This window comes from Piliocolobus tephrosceles, chromosome 13, assembly GCF_002776525.5.
Source record: "Piliocolobus tephrosceles isolate RC106 chromosome 13, ASM277652v3, whole genome shotgun sequence".
Classification (NCBI taxonomy): domain Eukaryota; kingdom Metazoa; phylum Chordata; class Mammalia; order Primates; family Cercopithecidae; genus Piliocolobus; species Piliocolobus tephrosceles.
The window spans coordinates 78,725,556-78,746,425 of NC_045446.1; the positions used below are offsets into that span (position 1 = coordinate 78,725,556).

Below are 20,870 nucleotides of genomic sequence, written 5' to 3' on the forward strand. Positions count from 1 at the left end.
AGATTGATCCACATGGTAATTGTTTAGACTTAGAGACAACAATAAGAACTCATGTTCAACTTAATACAGATATAGATTGCAAAAATTTTCTCCCATTCTGTAGGTTGCCTGTTCACCCTGATGGTAGTTTCCTTTGCCGTGCAGAAGCTCTTTAGTGTGATTAGATCTCATCTATCTATTTTGGCTTTTGTTGCCATTGCCTTTGGTGTTTTAGTCACAGAGTCCTTGCCCATGCCTACATCCTGAATGGTGTTGCCTAGGTTTTCTTCTAGGGATTTTATGGTTTTAGGTCTAACATTTATGTCTTTAATCCATCTTGAATTAATTTTTGTATAAGGTGTAAGGAAGGGATCCAGTTTCAGCTTTATACGTATGGCTAGCTAGTTTTCCCAGCACCATTTATTAAATAGGGAATCCTTTCCTCACTTCTTGTTTTTGCCAGGTTTCTCAAAGATCAGATGGTTGTAGATATGTGATGTTATTTCTGAGGCCTCTGTTCTGTTCCATTGGTCTATGTCTGTTTTTGTACCAGTACCATGCTGTTCCGGTTACTGTAGCCTTGTAGTGTAGTTTGAAGTCAGGTAGTGTGATGCCTCCAGCTTTATTCTTTTGGCTTAGGATTGTCTTGGCAATGTGGGCTCTTTTTTGGTTCCCTATGAACTGTAAAGCAGTTTTTTCCAATTCTGTGAAGAAAATCATTGGTAGCTTGATGGCGATGGCATAGAATCTATAAATTACCTTGGGCAATATGGCCATTTTCATGATATTGATTCTTCCTATCCATGATCGGGGAATGTTCTTCCAGTTGTTTGTGTCCTATTTTATTTCATTGAGCTGTGGTTTGTAGTTCTCCTTGAAGAGGTCCTTCACATGCCTTGTAAGTTGGATTCCTAGGTATTTTATTCTCTTTGTAGCAATTGGGAATTGGAGTTCACTCATTATTTGGCTCTCTGTTTTTCTTTTAATGGTGTATAGGAATGCTTGTGATTTTTGCACATTGATCTTGTATCCCGAGACTTTGCTGAAGTTGCTTATCTGCTTAAGGAGATTTTGGGCTGAGATGATGGGGTTTTCTAAACATACAATCATGTCATCTGCAAACAGGGACAATTTGACTTCATCTTTTCCTAACTGAATACCCTTTATTTCTTTCTCTTGCCTGATTGCCCTAGCCAGAACTTCCAACACTATGTTGAATAGGAGTGGTGAGAGAGGGCATCCTTGTCTTGTGCCAGTTTTCAAAGGGAATGCTTCCAGTTTTTGCCCATTTAGTATGATATTGGCTGTGGGTTTGTCATAAATAGCTCTTATTATTTTGAGATACGTCCCATTAATACCTAGTTTATTGAGAGTTTTTAGCATGAAGGGCTGTTGAATTTTGGTCAAAGGCCTTTTCTGCATCTATTAAGATAACCATGTGGTTTTTGTCTTTGGTTCTGTTTATGTGATGGATTACATTTATTGCGTATGTTGAACCAGCCTTGCATCCTAGGGATTGAAGCACACTTGATCATGGTGGATAAGCTTTTTGATGTGCTGCTGGATTTGGTTTGCCAGTATTATATTAAGGATTTTTGCATTGATGTTCATCAGGGATATTGGTCTAAAATTCTCTTTTTATTTTGTTGTGTCTCTGCCAGGCTTTGGTATCAGAATTATGCTGGCCTCATAAAATGAGTTAGGGGGCATTTCCTCTTTTTCTATTGATTGGAATAGTTTCAGAAGGAATGATACCAGCTCCTCTTTGTACCTCTGGTAGAATTTGGCTGTGAATCTGGTCCTGGACTTTTTCTGGTTGGTAGGCTATTAATTATTGCCTCAGTTTCAGAGCCTGTTATTGGTTTATTCAGAGATTCAACTTCTTCCTGGATTAGTCTTGGGAGGGTATATGTGTCCAGGAATTTATCCATTTCTTCTAGATTTTCTAGTTTATTTGCATAGAGGTGTTTGTAGTATTCTCTGATGGTAGTGTGTATTTCTGTGGGATCTGTGGTGATATCCCCTTTATCAGATTTTATTGCATCTATTTGATTCTTCTCTTCTCCTTTATTAATTAGTCTTGCTAGCAGTCTATCCATTTTGTTGATCTTTCCAAGAAACCAGTTCCTGGATTCGTTGATTTTTTGAAGGGTTTTTTGTGTCTCTCTCTTTTAGCTCTGCTCTGATCTTAGTTATTTCTTGCCTTCTGCTAGCTTTTGAATGTGTTTGCTCTTGCTTCTCTAGTTCCTTTAATTGTGATGTTAGGCTGTCAATTTTAGATCTTTCCTGCTTTCTCTTGTGGGCATTTAGTGCTATAAATTTCCCTCTACACACTGCTTTAAATGTGTCCCAGAGATTCTGGTATGTTGTATCTTTGTTCTCATTGGTTTCAAAGAACATCTTTATTTCTGCCTTCATTTCGTTATGTACCCAGTAGTCATTCAGGAGCATGTTGTTCCGTTTCACTGTAGTTGAGTGGTTTTGATTGAGTTTCTTAATCCTGAGTCCTAATTTGATTGTACTGTGGTCTGAGAAACAGTTTGTTGTGATTTCTGTTCTTTTACATTTGCTGAGGAGTGATTTACTTCCAATTACGTGATCAATCTTAGAATAAGTGAATTGTGGTGCTGAGAAGGTGTATTCTGTTGATTTGGGTTAGAGAGTTCTGTAGAAGTCTATTAGGTCTGCTTGTTTCAGAGCTGAGTTCAGGTCCTGGATATCTTTGTTAACCTTCTGTCTTGTTGATCTAATAGACAGTAGGGTGTTAAAGTCTCCCATTATTATTGTGTGGGAGTCTAAATCTCTTTTGGTCTCTAAGGACTTGCTGTACAAATCTGGGCACTCCTGTATTGGGTGCATATATATTTAGGATAGTTAGCTCTTCTTGTTGGATGGATCCCTTTACCATTATGTAATGACTGCCTTTGTCCCTTTTGATCTTTGTTGGTTTAAGTCTGTTTTACCATAGAATAGGATTGCAAATCCTAGTTGTTTTTTTTTTTTTTTTCTTTCCATTTGCTTGGTAGATCTTCCTCCATCCCTTTATTTTGAGCCTATGTGTTTCTTTGCATGTCAGATGGGTCTCCTGAATACAGCACACTGATGGTTTTGACTCGTTCTCCAACTAGCCATTCTGTATCTTTTAATTGGGGCATTTAGCCCATTTACATTTAAGGTTAATAATGCTATATGTGAATTTGATTCTGTCATTATGATGTTAGCTGGTTATTTTGTCCATTAATTGATGCAGTTTCTTCCTAGCATCGATGGTCTTTACAATTTGGCATGTTTTTGCAGTGGCTCATATCAGTTGTTTCTTTCCATGTTTAGTGCTTCCTGCAGGGGATCTTGTAAGGCAGGCCTAATGGTAACAGTATCTCTCATATTGCTTCTCTATAAAGGATTTTACTTCTCCTTCACTTATGAAGCTTAGTTTGGCTGGATATGAAATTCTGGGTTGAAAATTCTTTTCTTTAAGAATGTTGAATATTGGCCCCCACTATTTTCTGGCTTGTAGGGTTTCTGCTGAGAGATCCGCTGTTAGTGTGATGGGCTTCCCTTTGTGGGTAACTTGACCTTTCTCTCAGTCTGCCCTTAACACTTTTTCCTTCATTTCAACCTTGGCAAATCTGACAATTACATGTCTTGTGGTTGCTATTCTTGAGGAGTTCTTTGTAGTGTTCTGTGTATTTCCTGAATTTGAATTTTGGCCTGCCTTGCTAGGTTGGGGAAGTTCTCCTGGATAACATCCTGAAGAGTGTTTTCCAACTTGGTTCCATTCTCCTCATCACTTTCAGTTACACCAATCAAACGTAGATTTGGTCTTTTCACATAGTCCCATATTTCTTGAAGAGTTTGTTCATTTCTTTTTACTCCTTCTTCTCTAACCTTGTCTTCTTGCTTTATTTCATTAATTTGATCTTCAATCACTGATACCCTTTTTCCACCTGATTGAATTGGCTATTGAAGCCTCTGCATGCGTCACGTAGTTCTTATGCCACGGTTTTCAGTTCCATCAGGTCATTTAAGGTCTTCTCTACGCTGTTCATTCTAGTTAGCCATTCGTCTTATCTTTTGTCAAGGTTTTTAGGTTCCTCGTGATGGGTTCAACATCCTTCTTTAACTCGGAAAAGTTTGTTATTACCAACCTTCTGCAGCCTACTTCTGTCAATTCGTCAAAGTCATTCTCCATCCAGCTTTATTCTGTTGCTGGTGAGGAGTTGTGATCCTTTGGAGGAGAGGAGGCAGTCTGATTTTTAGAATTTTCATCTTTTCTGCTCTGGCTTCTCCCCATCTTTGTGGTTTTATCTACCTTTGGTCTTTGATGTTGGTGACCTACAGATGGGGTTTTGGTGTCGATTACCTTTTTGTTGATGTTGATGCTATTCCTTTCTGTTTGTTAGTTTCCTTCTAACAGTCAGGTCTCTCAGCAGTAGGTCTGTTGGAGTTTGCTGGAGTTTCACTCCATACCCTGTTTGCCTGGGTATCACCAGTGGAGGCTGCAGAACAGTTAATATTGCAGAACAGCAAATATTGCTGCCTGATCCTTCCTCTGGAAGCTTCGTCGCAGAGGAGCAGCCACCTATATGAGGTGTCTGTCAACCCCTACTTGGAGGTATCTCCCATTTAGGTTACACAGCGTTCAGGGATCCACTTAAGGAGGCAGTCTGTCCATTCTCAGAGCTCAAATGCCATGCTGGAAGAACCACCACTCTCTTCAGAGGTGTCACACAGGGACATTTAAGTCTGCAGGAATTGTCTGCTGCCTTTTGTTCAACTATGCCCTGCCCACAGAAGTGGAGTCTAGAGGCAGTAGGCCTTGTTGAGCTGTGGTGGGCTCCGCCCAGTTGGGGCTTGCCTGGTCACTTTGTTTACTTACTCAAGCCTCAGCAATGGTGGATGCCCCTCCCCCAGCCAGGCTGGCACCTCGTAGATTGATCTCAGACTGCTGTGCTAGCAGTGAGCAAGTGCTCCTTGGGCGTACAACTTGCTGAGCCAGGCATGGGAGAGAATCACCTCGTTTTCTGGTTGCTAAGACCTTGGGAAAAGCTCAGTACTTGGGCGAGAGTGTCCCGTTTTTCTACATAGTCTGTCACAGCTTCCTTTGTCTGGGAAAGGGAAATCCCCTGACCCCTTGTACTTCCTGGGTGAGGCAATGCCCTGCCATACTTTGGCTCACCCTCTATGGGCTGCACCCACTGTCCAACCAGTCCCAGTGAGATGAACTAGGTACCTCAGTTGGAAATGCAGAAATCATCTGTCTTCTGCATTGATTATGCTGGGAGATACAGATCAGAGCTGTTCCTATTCAGCCATCTTGGAATGCCCACTGCTCTTCATTTTTATGTTGTTATTAAAATACTTAAAACTATAAATTGGCTTATATTTGAGTCCTCTCATACTATAGTTTTATTAGACAACATTGGTCTAGTCTAATTTGCTTTTAATATAAAGAAAGAACCTATGGCCCAGAAATCTTATGATCAATGCCAGTTTTCAAGTGATCTGGATATTTTTAAACAAAAATGTTTCTCTATTTAACTGGGGAGAGGAATTCTTTCAAGTTATCTATCACTAAGAAAATTTTCAGTTAGGCTTCATGAAGTTCAAATTTATTTTACATAACATTTCCACTGTTTTCTACTCAAGGAAGATCTTGGCCCACTGCTCTTCTGGGTTAAATAAAATGAGCTACTATTTATTGAGAGCTTATGCCATGTAGACCAATGCTAAAATTGTATAATAAATAGCTTACATAATTTATTATTGAGTGAGCTTAATTCTCACAAAAATCTTTTAAAGATGAAGAACCTGATGCTCAGAGAGCAATTTGTTTAAGCAAGCACATTAATCAGAATGTGGTAAACACAGTATTTAAATGGGGTTCTTGATCTAAAGCTTGTGTTCTCTTTACTGTTCTCAACTGCTTCTGAACACATAAAATGTTTGTCTAAGCTGCTACAGCTGTTGATAGGAATGCTGTAAGGATTATTTAGCATTTCACAGCTGTTTGGGATTAGTAAGAAGTTGATATTCCTTCAATTCTTCATCTGGCAGAACCTAGCATGGTAATATTTGCTCTAAAGAAAATAAGCATCTATCATATTGTTTTCCTCTGGAGCCTGGAATACATCAGACTGCTGGGTTTAGAGGATCATACTGCAACAGAAGTTAAGGGGGAAGGAGCACCGTTGAGTCTAGATAAGTGCTTAGTTTTCCTGCTGTTTAGCAAACCCCCAATTATCTGAAAATTTCAATAAGAATTTTGTTCTGTGCTCTTTCAGAAACAAGAGGAAATGACATCAAAGTTTTCTAATTTCAGAATTAAAGAAATTAATATACTCACACACACACCCTCATACCCACCCACGCACAGAGCTATACAGGAGATTCATCACCCTTGGAACTGCCGCTCCTCTCTCCTAAGTTCTACACTGCAGCTAAAATTTTTCCTTATTTGGATTCTTAGTCACCAAAAAGCAAGTACCACAAATCATGATTCAAATGATCCATTTTCACCTCATACATCAACACTGTTGCTAAGGTCTGTGAATTCCAACTCCATGATGTTTCTTGCATCCTTCCCCTGTTCTTTGTCATGGCAACTGCCCTAGTCACTGGTCCCATTCCTTTTTCCTGGATTAGTGCCCTATCGCCATCTTGTTCACTATGTTCCAGTCATTTTATTTTTCTTAAATCTCCTCAGAATTGAGAGCTATGCCCTTTGCCTGGAATGTTCTCCCCATGCCCTCTTTCTCTGGTTAAGTCTGGCTGATTTTTCAGATCTTAGCTCTTCTGCAGAATCCGTTCCTGACCTGCACAGATGAGGGAGGTCTTCTTTTAATAGGCTCTCATGGTATCCTGTTTTCTTTGTGGCACTTACAATGATAACAATTAATTGTGCAATCATATCCTTAATAGCTTCTTCCCTGCTGGAATGCCCTTAAATATTATGCTGGGCTGCTTTATACAACACTGTACTGCTTTTTTTCTAATAAACAATTTCCTGTATTACTTCCATTGGGGCATCTTTGAAAATTTCTAAAATATTTATAAATGCAACAAGTGATTACTCATTTGTTTCTAAATCCCATTATAGATGGTTGAGAACATGAGTTTATAGTCATGAATTAACACTCCTTTTCTTAGCCTCCCTATATGAAGCTGACCAAGCTGCCTTTAAGTTTCATGATGTTGGGAGAGTACCTTAGCTTGTGGGTGAGTCAGTCTTCTCAACTGAAAAGTGGGGATAATAATAGTACTAAACCCTCCAGAGTTTTACAGATAAAAGTAAATCAGGTAATATACAGATGAAAGTTAATTCAGGTAATATATTTGAGGGTACATATAAAATGTCCATGAAAGTTGGCAAATATTTATTTACATTTCAGGGGTATCTGTATATTTATTTATTATTTTTCTTTAAAGATGTTGTAAAGATGGGAGTCTCATTATGTTGCCCAGGCTGGTCTCAAACTCCTGGCCCCCAACATCAGCTTCCCAAAGTGCTGGAATCGCAGTCACAGGCCACCATGCCAGACCCTGTGTATTTTTCCTATAGAAAAAGTGTTCAACATAACTTCTCAGAAGCAAATTCCCATTACCAAGTGGAACAGCTCTCAAGTGTGAGACAAATTTGCATCCTCCTTTGATCTATTCACACATTTCATTTCTGTAGTCATTAAACATGCCTTTTTTTTCCACTAAGAAATATTTAAACTTATTGAAAATAACCTCAGGCTGATCCTAGTCTTTCTTAGTAACTGTACATATGGCATATAGAGCTGGAAAAACACATAAATTAGACAATAGAGAAGCAACCAAGCTGCTGTGATATATATATATATGTGTGTGTGTGTGTGTGTGTGTGTGTGTGTGTGTGTATGTATGTATATTTGGTGTATCCTTTTGTGCAGAAGCTTATTTTGAAGAGCATGTGGGAGTGGAGGTGGTTAAAGAAAATAAGAATGAAGAGGAAGAGAAATTTCAACATCTGTAAGGCATGTAAGTGATTATCATAACTGGGCATGTCTGACTCTAAAGAGCATTAAAATATGCTCTGAGAGTCAGCAGCAAAGAACTGGAAACACTACATAAATTGAGATGGACCTCACAAGATACATTCAAGCATCCTTATTATACAGATACACATCTTTCATTTGTTCACAGATATATTCAGAACCCAAACTACTGTATTCAGACCTCTATCCTCATATTTATGTCTGGATGTACAGTTAAAGGAGGCAAAGACATGGTGCAGTCCTTTGCTCAGAATTTCCCAGCACGCTGATTTTCCTGACTATGATTCCAGTCATCATACATTTGATTTTCACAAATGGTTCCCTGGTTGCATCCAACAAGGTCCATTTGTAAGGCAAGTAGTTAGCTTGTTCTGCTGCTCTGTGACTTTTTGAAGAGTTCGTGGATTCCTGCTAAGCATGAACAAAGCAGGAAGACATTAAGGTGCTGACCACAAACTCCTTTGGCCCCCACAGGGAAACTAGCATCATGGATTAAATCACCTCTTTGCTAAATGACACCTGTTGAAACTGACAAGCCAACAAAGCTGAGATCCCATGCTGAGCAGAATTACAAGCAATGGCGCTGCCCACAGCATTGCTGCATGACAGCAGGTGACTGAGAATCACATTAACACAGTATTGAATTCACAGACTTGATTTCCAAGCATCCCTCACATGCTACCCTTCTTGGATATAAATTTTGCATTTATTAATTGAAAAGTATTGTGATTCATAAAATTATAAATTTTATTATCATAATTTGGATTCTCTACAGATTTTGTTACTGTATTGCATGGTATTTATTAATATGCATATTATTAAATCTAATTTTTTTACAAAAGCTTTTAAAGGGAAACATGAATTTCTAATAAGAAAATGAAAATTCTTGTAGAAGTAGCAGTGATAATAATAACAATAATAATTGCTGTATTTACTGTATTAGTCTGTTTTCACACTGCTGAAAAAGATGTACTTGAGACTGGGCAATGTACAAAAGAAAGAGGTTTAATGGACTTACAGTTCCACGTGGCTAGGGAAGCCTCACAATAATGGTGGAAGGCAAGGAGGAGCAAGTCACATCTTACATGGGTGACAGCAGGCAGAGAGAGCTTGTGCAGTGAAACTCCCATTTTTAAAACCATCAGATCCCATGAGGCTTATTCACTGTCACAAGAAAAGCACAGCAAAGACCTGACCCTGCGATTCAATCACCTCCCATGGGGTCCCTCCCACAACACATGGGAATTCATGACGAGATTTGGGTGGGGACACAGTTAAACCATATCAATGGCTACCTTTTACTAATTGCATATTTTCTTTTGCCATGCACTTCCGTATCACCTTATATGTATTGCCTTATTTAAGATTGTCCTGTTATAAATGAAGCTTTAAGTCTCTGTTCTCTGAATTTTGGAAAGCTTTAGGTTTCACCATGTTATGGAAGAAAAATGGTCTTTGTGAATATAATGCCCAAATAATTAAAATGCCAATTCACATGGTCCAGAGCTGACTGGCAGTTGTTCTGGCAGGTTTCAGAGGAAACATCAATAGTGATAATGGCTGAACTCATTCACTATATATACCAAGCAGAGTGCTAAGCCCTTTATAGATATTATTTATTTTTATCCTGGCAACAAATATATTAAAATTGATATTGTTTCCTTCTGACAGATGACAATAGAAGTTTGGAGATTAAGCTATTTGCCAAGGATCACCATGCTAGATTGTGGCAAAACTAGATCCAGAACTAAAGTCCACCCAACTTAAAGGCTGGACTCTACATTACTATGCTAACTGGTGGTATTTAAATCAATTATTTCCTAAACATTTTGTTTGTGTCTACACTTTTAAGAGGGAGAGAAAACATTTTTCTATAATGTTAGAAGTTTAACTATCCCCTCTTACAGTAATTTTGGGACATCTTCAAATCAAACTCAACATAAAGGACTTGTGTTCAAATGATGTATTAATTACAGTCAGACATGAATCTTTAGAATCCTATAAACAATCAAACATTAAATTTTGGGTATCTCCTTCATTGTCCATATACTTTATGACTGAACTGCTGTGAAATATTTTATCACTCTAGATGTTGTCTATTTATCTCATACAAGGTAGCTATTTAAAAATTTACAGGCACTAGCACACTAATAAGAAAATAATAATGCAGGTAGGTAGGTGTGTCAGAGCTGTAATTGGAATAAATGCAAAGACAAGGGAAACAATAGAAGCAACTGTCATAGTTTGAGCAGCAAACATATTGTATAGTTAGGTCTGTTAAACAATAACCATGACTTTCCAAGAGTTTGACTTTTAATTCAAATGTTTTGTTTTCTCCCTCTCTCACTCTGGAAAATGAAGCAACTCTACCCATACTCTTCTTGGATGCTAGAACATTCATGTGACCGAGGCAGCAGATGATATATTAATGACTCAAAAGGGCACTTCTGTGTCTTACTTTTTTGTATGCACTTAGAAGACATCTTAGCATTGGTTCTCTTATCAAACTGAATGGAAATACCTACTTTTCAGGGTTTTAGAAGGATTATATAGGTTAGTACTTGCAAAGCATCTTACACACCGGCACATAGGAAACACATTCCATCTTTTGATCCCATAAATCTGCTAGCAGTGAGTCCTTCTATACACAGAAGAAAAAATAATTCCCCCTTATCAGTGCAGCACTGATGACAGCCTCATACCAGCTTACAGGAAGTGGTTACATTAATTTCTTCCCAGTTTCTCATATGCTAAAAATCAATCTCAGTTTTTATACATTTACCACTATACCACTGTGACCATAATTTATCTTCCATATTCTTTCCTCTAGGAAATCTTTTAGTAGCAGGAAGTTGAGAAAATAACTACTGGAAATAAAACAAGCATATATCTTGTTTGTGTTAAGCAGCAGCCTCATATTCTGCTGAGATGTCAAAGTCAATGCAATGTGACCTAATTATATACTGATCCATTAGATGAGATTTCCAATGTCTTAGAGTGAAAATCTGCTAGTTTAGAAATACCAGTAGGAAGCACACTTTTCCTATTCTCCACTTACGTGCCCACTGTAGGACTAACTGATCAATACACTCTTCTCACTGAGTTTACACATATTTGTATGCCACATATTACACTAAGTGCTTTGAATACAAATCATATTTAATCATGGAAGTAATTTTCTGTGATATGTATCACCCACCACTTAATATAAAGGAATAAAATAAGGCTCGCAAGGCTAAGTAAAGGACCTAATGTTGAAGAGTTGTGTTAGATTTTGACTGGCTAGAACACAGACTGCAAAGCCTGTGTTCTTCATCAGTGTATTCTATCCCTTCCCATTCTATTGAATAAACACTGTGTTGTAATGGGTAGAAATTATTCATTTTATAAATGACGGTAACTGAGGGATTAGGAAATGAAGGCTTTTAAAACATGATTCCATAAATGCAGGATTTCATCTATCCCTATAGAATTACAAAATACAAGGCAAGTCCATAAACCCGATTAGCAGATACAGGGCTGCCCGTCTTTGGGAGTGTTAATCTCTGGTCACAGGTTGCAAATGTTTAACTGTTCTATCCGTCACATAATTTCTTCCTGTAAATTTATCATGAGATATATATTTACAGCTCTCTATATGACATATAAATCATGGACAAAGACCTGAATTTAGCCAACATTTTGAAACCATTCTCAAGAGATGTTATGGCATAAAATTTTATATTCAGTTTAGCACACTATGTTAGCTAACACACTAAAACCTCAGGACATTTCAATTACCAGAATTAAACAGACATCTTAAAATATTCCAAGTGTATTCTGCAGAGGATTGTCAGTGAGGTGAAGTGTAGGGAATTATCTTTCTATTTCAACTGAAATGATCCCACAGTAAGCATTTGATTACTTAGTAACATTAAAATTGCAATTAAGTTCCCTTACAATTAATGGCCTTCAAATAAATAGTTTTGAGAACAAATTACATACTTTGGCAGAATTTCTTTCTTTCTGTTTTGGTAGTTATTCTGGTAAATTTCTAAACATAGTAGGCATGATCTTCCTCTCCAAATGCTTTTTTTACGTTTTAAAGAAGAAAGGTTAGTTTGTACCGAAACTTGATTTGGAGATGAATAAAGCAAGAAGAAATGGACTTAAGTTGTTCAAAAAATAAATTGAAAAAGATGAAATAAAGATTTTTGTCCTATTACTTATGACCTCAAAACATCTATAGTTAAAATAATTAGGCAGATGAACAATCATATCTAAGAATATTTGTGTACTTATGATGTCAAAAACATCATGGAAAATGATGTATTATCCTCAGAGACACATTATGCAGTCAAAGCATTCAGTTCTTTGACCCAATTAGCCATTTCTACTATGGTATTTGCAAATAACAAGTGTTTAGGAAAAGTTTGTCCTGACTGATGAAGTGAAGCCTCAAATTTTTATTGAACATTCTATAATAAAAGAAGTTAAGAAAGAGTATCCATATGTTGCCATTTTTGACATGGTTAGAAACAATAGTAGTGACTGTACACCATTTATCTTCAGGCAGGGTAGAAAGTTAACTACCGGAAAGAAAATAAGCTGATATTTTGATGTGCAAGGGCACTTTCCTGCTTTGCTCAGGTTCCAAAGACAATAAATGTTACCTATTCATATACTGGCACATTAGATAGTATCTCCATTCACTTAGTGTAAAAATCTGCTAGTTCAGAACTACCAAGGGGAAGCATATATTTTATGTTCTCTGCTTTTATACTCATATGTCCAAGAGACATCAAATATTTGCCATACACTGTGCCAGGTACATGAATATGATATGGTCCCTAGTACAAAGAGAGTTGTAGTCTGAGAAATAGATGATAAACAAACAGCATAATGAAATGGAACCATTCATAAGATGTAGCAGCAGGTGATGGAGGTAACACTGAACATGTGTTCTGAATGCGAATAGGAATTTGACAGGTAAGAGTCATTTCATCTCAGCTATAATTTTTTCCAAGAAGTCATTGTTGATATTACTCCCTTGCACCTCTCAGAATGAATTTGAGGTGGTACCTTTGGGCTCACAGAATCCTTAATACATTGCTTTGCCATGTCTTGCTATGATAAGCTAACATCGCAAATCCTCTAAAAGCTTCCCAAAGTCAAAGTGCTTGTAGTTCTTACATTTACCAATCTACTCTCTTTAGCTTTTTGAACTCATTTCCTTCAACTCATCTCAGGCAACTAGAGTCTTTGCTACTTCTGTAATGTGTGGCACATGTTCTACTTCTGAGCTTTTGTTCTTGCTGTGCCCTCAGCCTAGAGAGCTCTTTCCATAGGTACCAGCATGGCTTCCTCTGTCCCATCTTTAAGTCTTCTCAGATATCATCTTCTTAGTAAGGACATTCCTGACTACCTTATTTTAAAACATCATTCCCACAGACAGTATTTTAATGCCCCTTTCCTGCTTTATTTATTTGTTTTACATTACATAACTTTCTGTGTCTATAATCTATCCCCTTTTATCTCTCCACTTAAATATGAGCTTCATGAAGGCAGGGGCTTCTGTTTGTTTTGCTCATTGCTGGACTCTGGAACAAGAGCTTCTGGCACATAAGAAGCAATCTACAAATGTTTGTAGAATGATTTAAAACTGAAATAATGTATTTATTATTCAAAATACACAGTAAGTTTTTATAATGTTTCAGATGCCCTTTGAAGATGGCTGTTAGGTGGAAAAGACTGACAATATACAAGTAAATAAGTAAATAAAAAGTACTAATTACAGGTTGTAGTTAATAGAATGAATGAAACAAGCAGACATCTTTAAAAATATGATATGATATGATATATGATATGATGTGTATCTTTTAAACCAGGACAATCAGAAAATGCCTCTCTGAAGAGGTGAGCTGAGATCTGATATCCAAGAAGCATTCATTTATAGAGTTGGTGAGCAGAGGTCAGTACTATTCAAAGCAGAGAATGGGGTAAGTATTAAAAATTATCCAGGGTAGGAAAGAAATGAAGTTCATTTATGTCACAAAAATTCAAAAGGGGACGATGTGGAAGACAGTGGAATGGGCAGGGTTATTGGTGGAGGCCACACCATACAAGGTTGTAGAAGACATGATAAGGCATTTGGATTTATTTGAAGAGTTTTTGGAAAGTATCAAATGATTTTAATTAGGGAAATGGCATGATTTCCGATAGATTTTAAAGAGTCTTCTCTTTTAATGATCCTGTGTAGTGCATGAATAAGACTGTGACAAGAATGGAACTGGAATGATAGAAGGCTCTTCTAGCCATCCAGGTGAGATGCCATAATTTTAGTTAAGAATATAAATAATGGTGATATGTGAATATGTTTAAGATTGACTTTAAGGATAGATCATTAGGTGTTGGTTTACATTTAGGAGGTAAAGAAAAGAGACAGAGAGGAAAAACAACTCTTCATTTTCTGGCTTTGGTAATAAAATAATATCATTTATTGAGATAGAGAATGTAGGGAAATGAATGGAAGAAAAGGGATGGAAATTTGGTTTCTTTCTGGATGTGTTAAGTTTGAAAGGTCTATGTGATATTCAAGCGGAGATGTCATGTAGGCAGGTCAATTCATAGGCTGGATCTATGCCTGTCTTCATCATTATACAATGAATTTCCCAAGGGAAGATATTTTACTGTATTCATCCCTAGGTCAGCAGTTAGCAAAATGGTACTTTTATAAATGTTGCCCTAGAAGACAACTCTCTTTATATCCTGCTGGGCTTACCAGCTAGACACGTTGGGCACTCTGGCTTTGGAAGGAACATCTCCTTATTCTTCTTTGCTCCTTAGATCAGAATAGGCCATCACATATAAATGGTTAATTCCAGAATAACTTTTCAAAAATCTTTTACTTCATTTTGAAAACAGACTTGATGAGCGCCTTGGATATAACACAACAAGCTAGGTGGTGTATTTTTAGAAGAAACAAAGAAGATCAATCATAATAGTAATATTGTAAGAGGAAATATGAAGAATTTTAGACTCAGTGATCCTGAGAGGGATTGGAAGACAGTGGGAATACAGTCAGAGGAAGCCAGGGGCCATGTGAGGAGTTAAAGCACATGGAAAAAAAAAATGGGATGGTGGGAAGAATTTTTATGAACAGCAAATCATATTGTTATCCAATAATTCCATTCACCAAAAGTATTGAAATTATCATTTCATATTTTATTCCACAGGGTATATATTTCACATGACATCTCTTCTAATTGAGAACAGAAACATAGTCCAACTTGGCTCTAAAAGTAGTAAGGATAAATTACTAAAAGTATGTTAAAATATTTGAGATATTTAGAAATGTGACTATCTGATGGAATTAGTTTAAAACATAAATGCTTCTTAATTTCCAGTTCTGTTTAAATCAACTATGCTGCTTTCAAAATTCTGTCAGTTGCTAGGGAAACTAGAAAGGGGGCTATTAAATTGTATATGGAAATCTATTTGTCAAAATACATTAAGTGGAAGACGTGAGTAGTTAGATAAAACTTTTCATACGTAAGAAAACGTGTGAAATCCTAAGTGAAGGATGAAAGCCTCCTCAATTGATATTTTCATAGAGATTCTGTGCCTCCTTTATGATGAACCATTGTTATTTTGGAGGGCAGCAATGTTCTCATTGTCCTCTTGGGGAATGTATTCTTAAGGAAGGTGAGTAATCCTGGAAGAAATGCTAAGATCTTTTTGGACCAATAAAGTTAATATAGTTGCAGGACAGTTCACTAGGTTAAAATTAGGAGAATCATATTCTAAACCAGACCCAGATACTAACTTAAGAAAGTTAGTTCTTCCCTGATCTCCAGTTCCAGCATCTGGATATGAGTGAAATAATTGTTAGAGTTCCTTTTACCTATAATGATTTAATCTGTGAGTGACAGGTGAATGGCAATCCACAAAGTAGAGGATAATACCTTTAACGGGAAGGAAATTGTGGGTGATGAGATTAATTTTCAAGGTCTGGAGGCCAAGCTCAATTTAAATAACATAAAAGCAAAAAAAAAAAAAAAAAAAAAAAAAAAAGAAAAGGAAACTTTAGGTGAAAATTTAAGAATGAATTATTTTTCAGTAAGGTTTATCTACAGGTTAATGTATCTGCCAATGTATAATGATTTTCATTTTTGTCATAAATTGAACATTTTTGTTCAAGTACACTATATTTAGCCATTTTTGATGTTTTTAATACTCAGAGAATGTGTAAACATTTCTAAAATCTTTTTATGAAACTTATCTTTTAGAATGGTAGAAGTCTCTTGATTATCCCCTTGTGGTACCATATTAAAAATGCAAGGGAAATTTTCTAACTTCTCAAAGCACACACCAGTGACATTCCAAAGCCTACAGAATAGCTAGTGAATATGAAGCTAACCAGTGCAAATGACCTTTCCTTCCACTTATTCTTATGGTAAATTATATCCTGTACCAATATTAACGTACTTGCAGCTTCCCAAAATTCAACAAATATTTATTGACCATCTACAATGTACAAAGCAACTTTTTTTTTTTTTTTTTTTTTTTTTTTATGGAGTCTCACTCTGTCGCCCAGGCTGGAGGGCAGTGGCACAATCTCTGCTTACTGCAACTTTCGCCTCCCGGGCTCAAGCAGTTCTCCTGCCTCAGTCTCCAGCTGGGAGCTGGGAGATTACAGGGATGCAACACCATGCCTGGTGAATTTTTGTATTTTTAATAGAGACGGGATTCACCATGTTGGCCAGGCTCACCTTCAATTCCTGACTTCAGGTGATCCACCTGCCTTGGCCTCCCAAAGTGCTGGGATTACAGGCATGAGCCACTGCACCTGGCCCATACAAGCAACTTCTAAGTATTCTCCCATATCTTGTATGCTATTTTTACTCTAAATCAATATTTTCTCTATCTACTCATTAATTCATTCATAATGTATGAGTCATATTATTTACAAACACAGAACATCACACTGCACTGTGTTTATCAATCTTTGTGTTTGTTTTCCCCATCAAACTTTGAACTATTTGAGTAACATAATTCTGTCTTACTTATATTTGCTGAATAAGCAAATTAATTTTTTTAAACTATGCATGAATTAACTTTGAAGATACTCTGTAACAGCAACCTTGGCTGGAAATATTTGTTCTATGAAAAATTTTACCATATGAGATTTACAACTTTAGATGATGCATGAAACTCTTCTTTTTTAATATATAGAATAGTAGTAGGAGAGAAGATATAATAACTAATTTAAAAAATAAATATATGACGTTCGGTGTATGTGACATATAGATCAACTCTCAGGATACTAGGAGAGGACAGGCTGCCTAGAATGGAAGAGAGAGAGAAAGCATGAAGTACAAATGAGGAACAAAGACAAGGGGTAGAGTATCTTAGGCAACAGAGGTAATGATTTGAAAGTAGGAAATATCACGATATACTGTATTTTGGAAAGGAAATCTGGAGCACTTAGGAGTAAAAATGAACACAGCAGAAGATAAATTTAGAGAAGAAGGCAACAGCTAGTGTATAATGGGCTTTAAATGCAATGACAAATAATTTGAACTTTATCGTGTAGGTAATGGGGAGCCTCTGGAAATTTACAACAGTTAGAATTCAACTTTAGAAAGATCACTGGCAGCAATGTGGCAGATGATTTGCAAGCACAGGAGAGGAAATGGATGCAGAAAATACTAAACAATTAGAATGATAAGAGATTATAAAAGTCTGCTAACAGTGGCAGTGTGAACGCAGAGGAATGAACACATAGGAAAGAAGTTAAACCAGTAGAATAAATGGGATTTATTCCTTAATTAAAATTTAGGCAGAAAGTTGTAAGAGAAGATTATATCTACTCTCATTTTTTTTAAAGACTTAAGCCAAGAGGAGGACAGGAGGAAGTGTCAATGGTAAGATAATGCAATGGCTGAGTTTGAGATGCCTATGAAAAATGCACTGGAAATGTCATATAAGCAGCTGAATATTCAGGTGAATACATTAGGAGAGAATTGTGAGTTGAAAACATATGTTTAGGAAAACATAAGAAGATGCTTGAGAAGAGCAACTTTGTCTCATTTAGTCTGTATTCTCAATTCCACACACAAAGACTGGAACTCTCAGCAAATGCTGAGCTGCTACTGCTAATGTTGAACTAATACTATCACCCACTTCCAAGTTCCCTTGATTAGAAAACTAATAGATGCAAGTTTCCTGACACATAATAAGGACTCAATAAATGGAAATTTCATTGATAACTTGGACAAGGACAGCCCTTTTTGTTTCTATTATATGTTCTAGAATATAAAATATGAATACATAGCAAATGACCAACATTACAATATATACTGAAGTATATGGGGAAAGTACTATTAAATAAAGGACATTTAAATTATTTTAAGACACTACATCAATATTTTAAAAGCATACAAGTTTGTGGCATAATCAGGATTGAAATGAAATCAATTCTAATTCATGTTTGACTTCTAGTTAGAGGTTTATATTCTTTCATTTAATCAGTGTTTACCTTGTACTCTGTAAATACATTTGGTTTTCTCTGGGCTTTTATGTCACTAATTTCTTATTCAATAATTTGTAACATCCTATTTTAGCTTAGCTGAAAAAAGAGTAAAATGGATTTTATGGCATTGATCAGCGTACTACCTAGGTCAATTTACAAGCTAGGTAGTAGAACATGTTTGGAGACCAAAGTTAGGAGAGCATGTTAGATAGAATATGGAATCCCAGGAATAAGACTCACTCTTTGGGTTGTTTCATCTCAGCACCCAATTTTATTACCAACAACCTAGTTTTTTTTAAAAAAAATATTGTAGTGGCATTAGAAAGTTGGGCCTTACACTAAAATCAATAGCCCTGTTTTCTTAGTGAGTGCCTGAAAATATCTCATAGATATTATTGCTCTAGAAAAGAGTCCATTTCATGCATAGATGAGTCTGCATGTATGAATCTTACCTGGGCAATATCAGTCATGAGGAACTTAAGACATTTGTTCTCTTGTTCTAATTTAGGCTATTTATAGGTCAGAATTGGCATCTTTGGTGCTCAATCTCTAAATAGAAAAAAAAAAAAAAAAAGCTAAACATGTGTGGTAATGTGGTGACCGAGAAAACTACTCTTTCTATGAGTTGCCATTAACATACTGTGTTCAAAAAGCAAAACATGTTTTTGACAGGACTCCTATTATTTCTGGTATCAAAGAAATGACAGTAACATTACAACTAGGGAATATTTCTAGAGATTGGTTTGATAAAGCTGCAACTTACTTCTCCATTGTAAAAAAGTTATCTTAAAGATGGGAATTTTTCTATAAACTCAATATATTGTGTGTCCCACCCAACATACTGTGGTATTTGGGAAGGGGTATGAAAAGTATAAGACATGCTTCTGATGGTGAAATACTGCTATTTAAATTATCTTTTCTTAAACCAATTATTTGTATTTTTTAATGAAATCATACCATAACCATTTATGTTTACATAGACTTAGAATATCTGCATGTATGTTTGAAAAATATTTAAAAATTACAAAGTGTTAATCATGTAAGATGGGCCTTGTAATATGCATCGTCGTGATCTATTTCTGACGCTATTTAGAGTATAGCACCAGCCTTATGTTTATGTTCACCATTCATTGTCACAGTTACAGATTATACCTTTCTGTTCAGACTCTTATCTCCAAATTGATGATACATATTACAGAGCAGTTGACACCTAACTGAATAGCTCATATCAATCCTAACTGAAAGCACAACAGCACTTAAATATATAATCTACCCAAAATTTAACCTAACATAGGGATTTCTATAGGAACAAGAAAGCATATATATGAACTATTTTTTTTATTGTCCCAATTATTTTTAACCTGTGATGTAAGCAATGGGCTTTCCAGATTTACATATATGTTAAAAGTTGACATATAATTGGAGAGAACTCATGGATTTTATAGTGAACTTCTAAGGACTGCTAGGTATTTCTGGACTTCAGGTTAAAAAACATGGGAATAACTCATTGATGGTAGAACGCTAGTGTCAATCTGGTATTTAAAGTACAATATATTTTTGCATATTCTGAGGAAGGCTCTTCTTTTTATAAGACACAGAAATAGAAACTACCATCAGAGTGAACAGGCAACCTACAGAATGGGAGAAAATTTTTGCAATCTACTCATCTGACAAAGGGCTAATATCCAGAATCTACAAAGAACTCAAACAAATATACAAGAAAAAAACAACCCCATCCAAAAGTGGGCAAAGGATATGAACAGACATTTCTCAAAAGAAGACATTCATACAGCCAACAGACACATGAAAAAATGCTCATCATCACTCGCCATCAGAGAAATGCAAATCAAAACCACAATGAGATACCATCTCACACCAGTTAGAATGGCAATCATTACAAAGTCAGGAAACAACAGGTGTTGGAGAGGATGTGGAGAAATGGAAACACTTTTACACTGTTGGTGGGATTGTAAACTAGTTCAACCATTATGGAAAACAGTATGGCAATTCCTCAAGGATCTAGAACTAGATGTACCATATGACCCAGCCATCCCACTACTGGGTATATACCCAAAGGATTATAAATCATGCTGCTGTAAAGACACATGCACACGTATGTTCATTGCGGCACTATTCACAATAGCAAAGACTTGGAATCAACCCAAATGTCCATCTGTGACAGACTGGATTAAGAAAATGTGGCACATATACACCATGGAATACTATGCAGCCATAAAAAGGATGAGTTTGCGTCCTTTGTAGGGACATGGATGCAGCTGGAAACCATCATTCTTAGCAAACTATCACAAGAAGAGAAAACCAAACACCGCATGTTCTCACTCATAGGTGGGAACTGA

General features: G+C 36.4%; 1 protein-coding gene and 1 long non-coding RNA gene across 3 annotated transcripts in view; one reads left to right on the forward strand and one right to left on the reverse strand.

The window, feature by feature from the left end:
• Positions 1 to 20,870, forward strand: part of LOC111540753 — a 383,731-nt gene that overhangs the window by 361,182 nt on the left and 1,679 nt on the right. The window contains exon 4 of the long non-coding RNA XR_002731083.2: positions 13,868 to 14,301. This is a non-coding gene — a long non-coding RNA (uncharacterized LOC111540753). The remainder of the gene's footprint in view (positions 1 to 13,867; positions 14,302 to 20,870) is intronic.
• The window catches only part of GRM5 (glutamate metabotropic receptor 5), a 585,040-nt gene that overhangs the window by 275,283 nt on the left and 288,887 nt on the right, over positions 1 to 20,870 (reverse strand). The gene's annotated exons all lie outside the window — the stretch shown is intronic.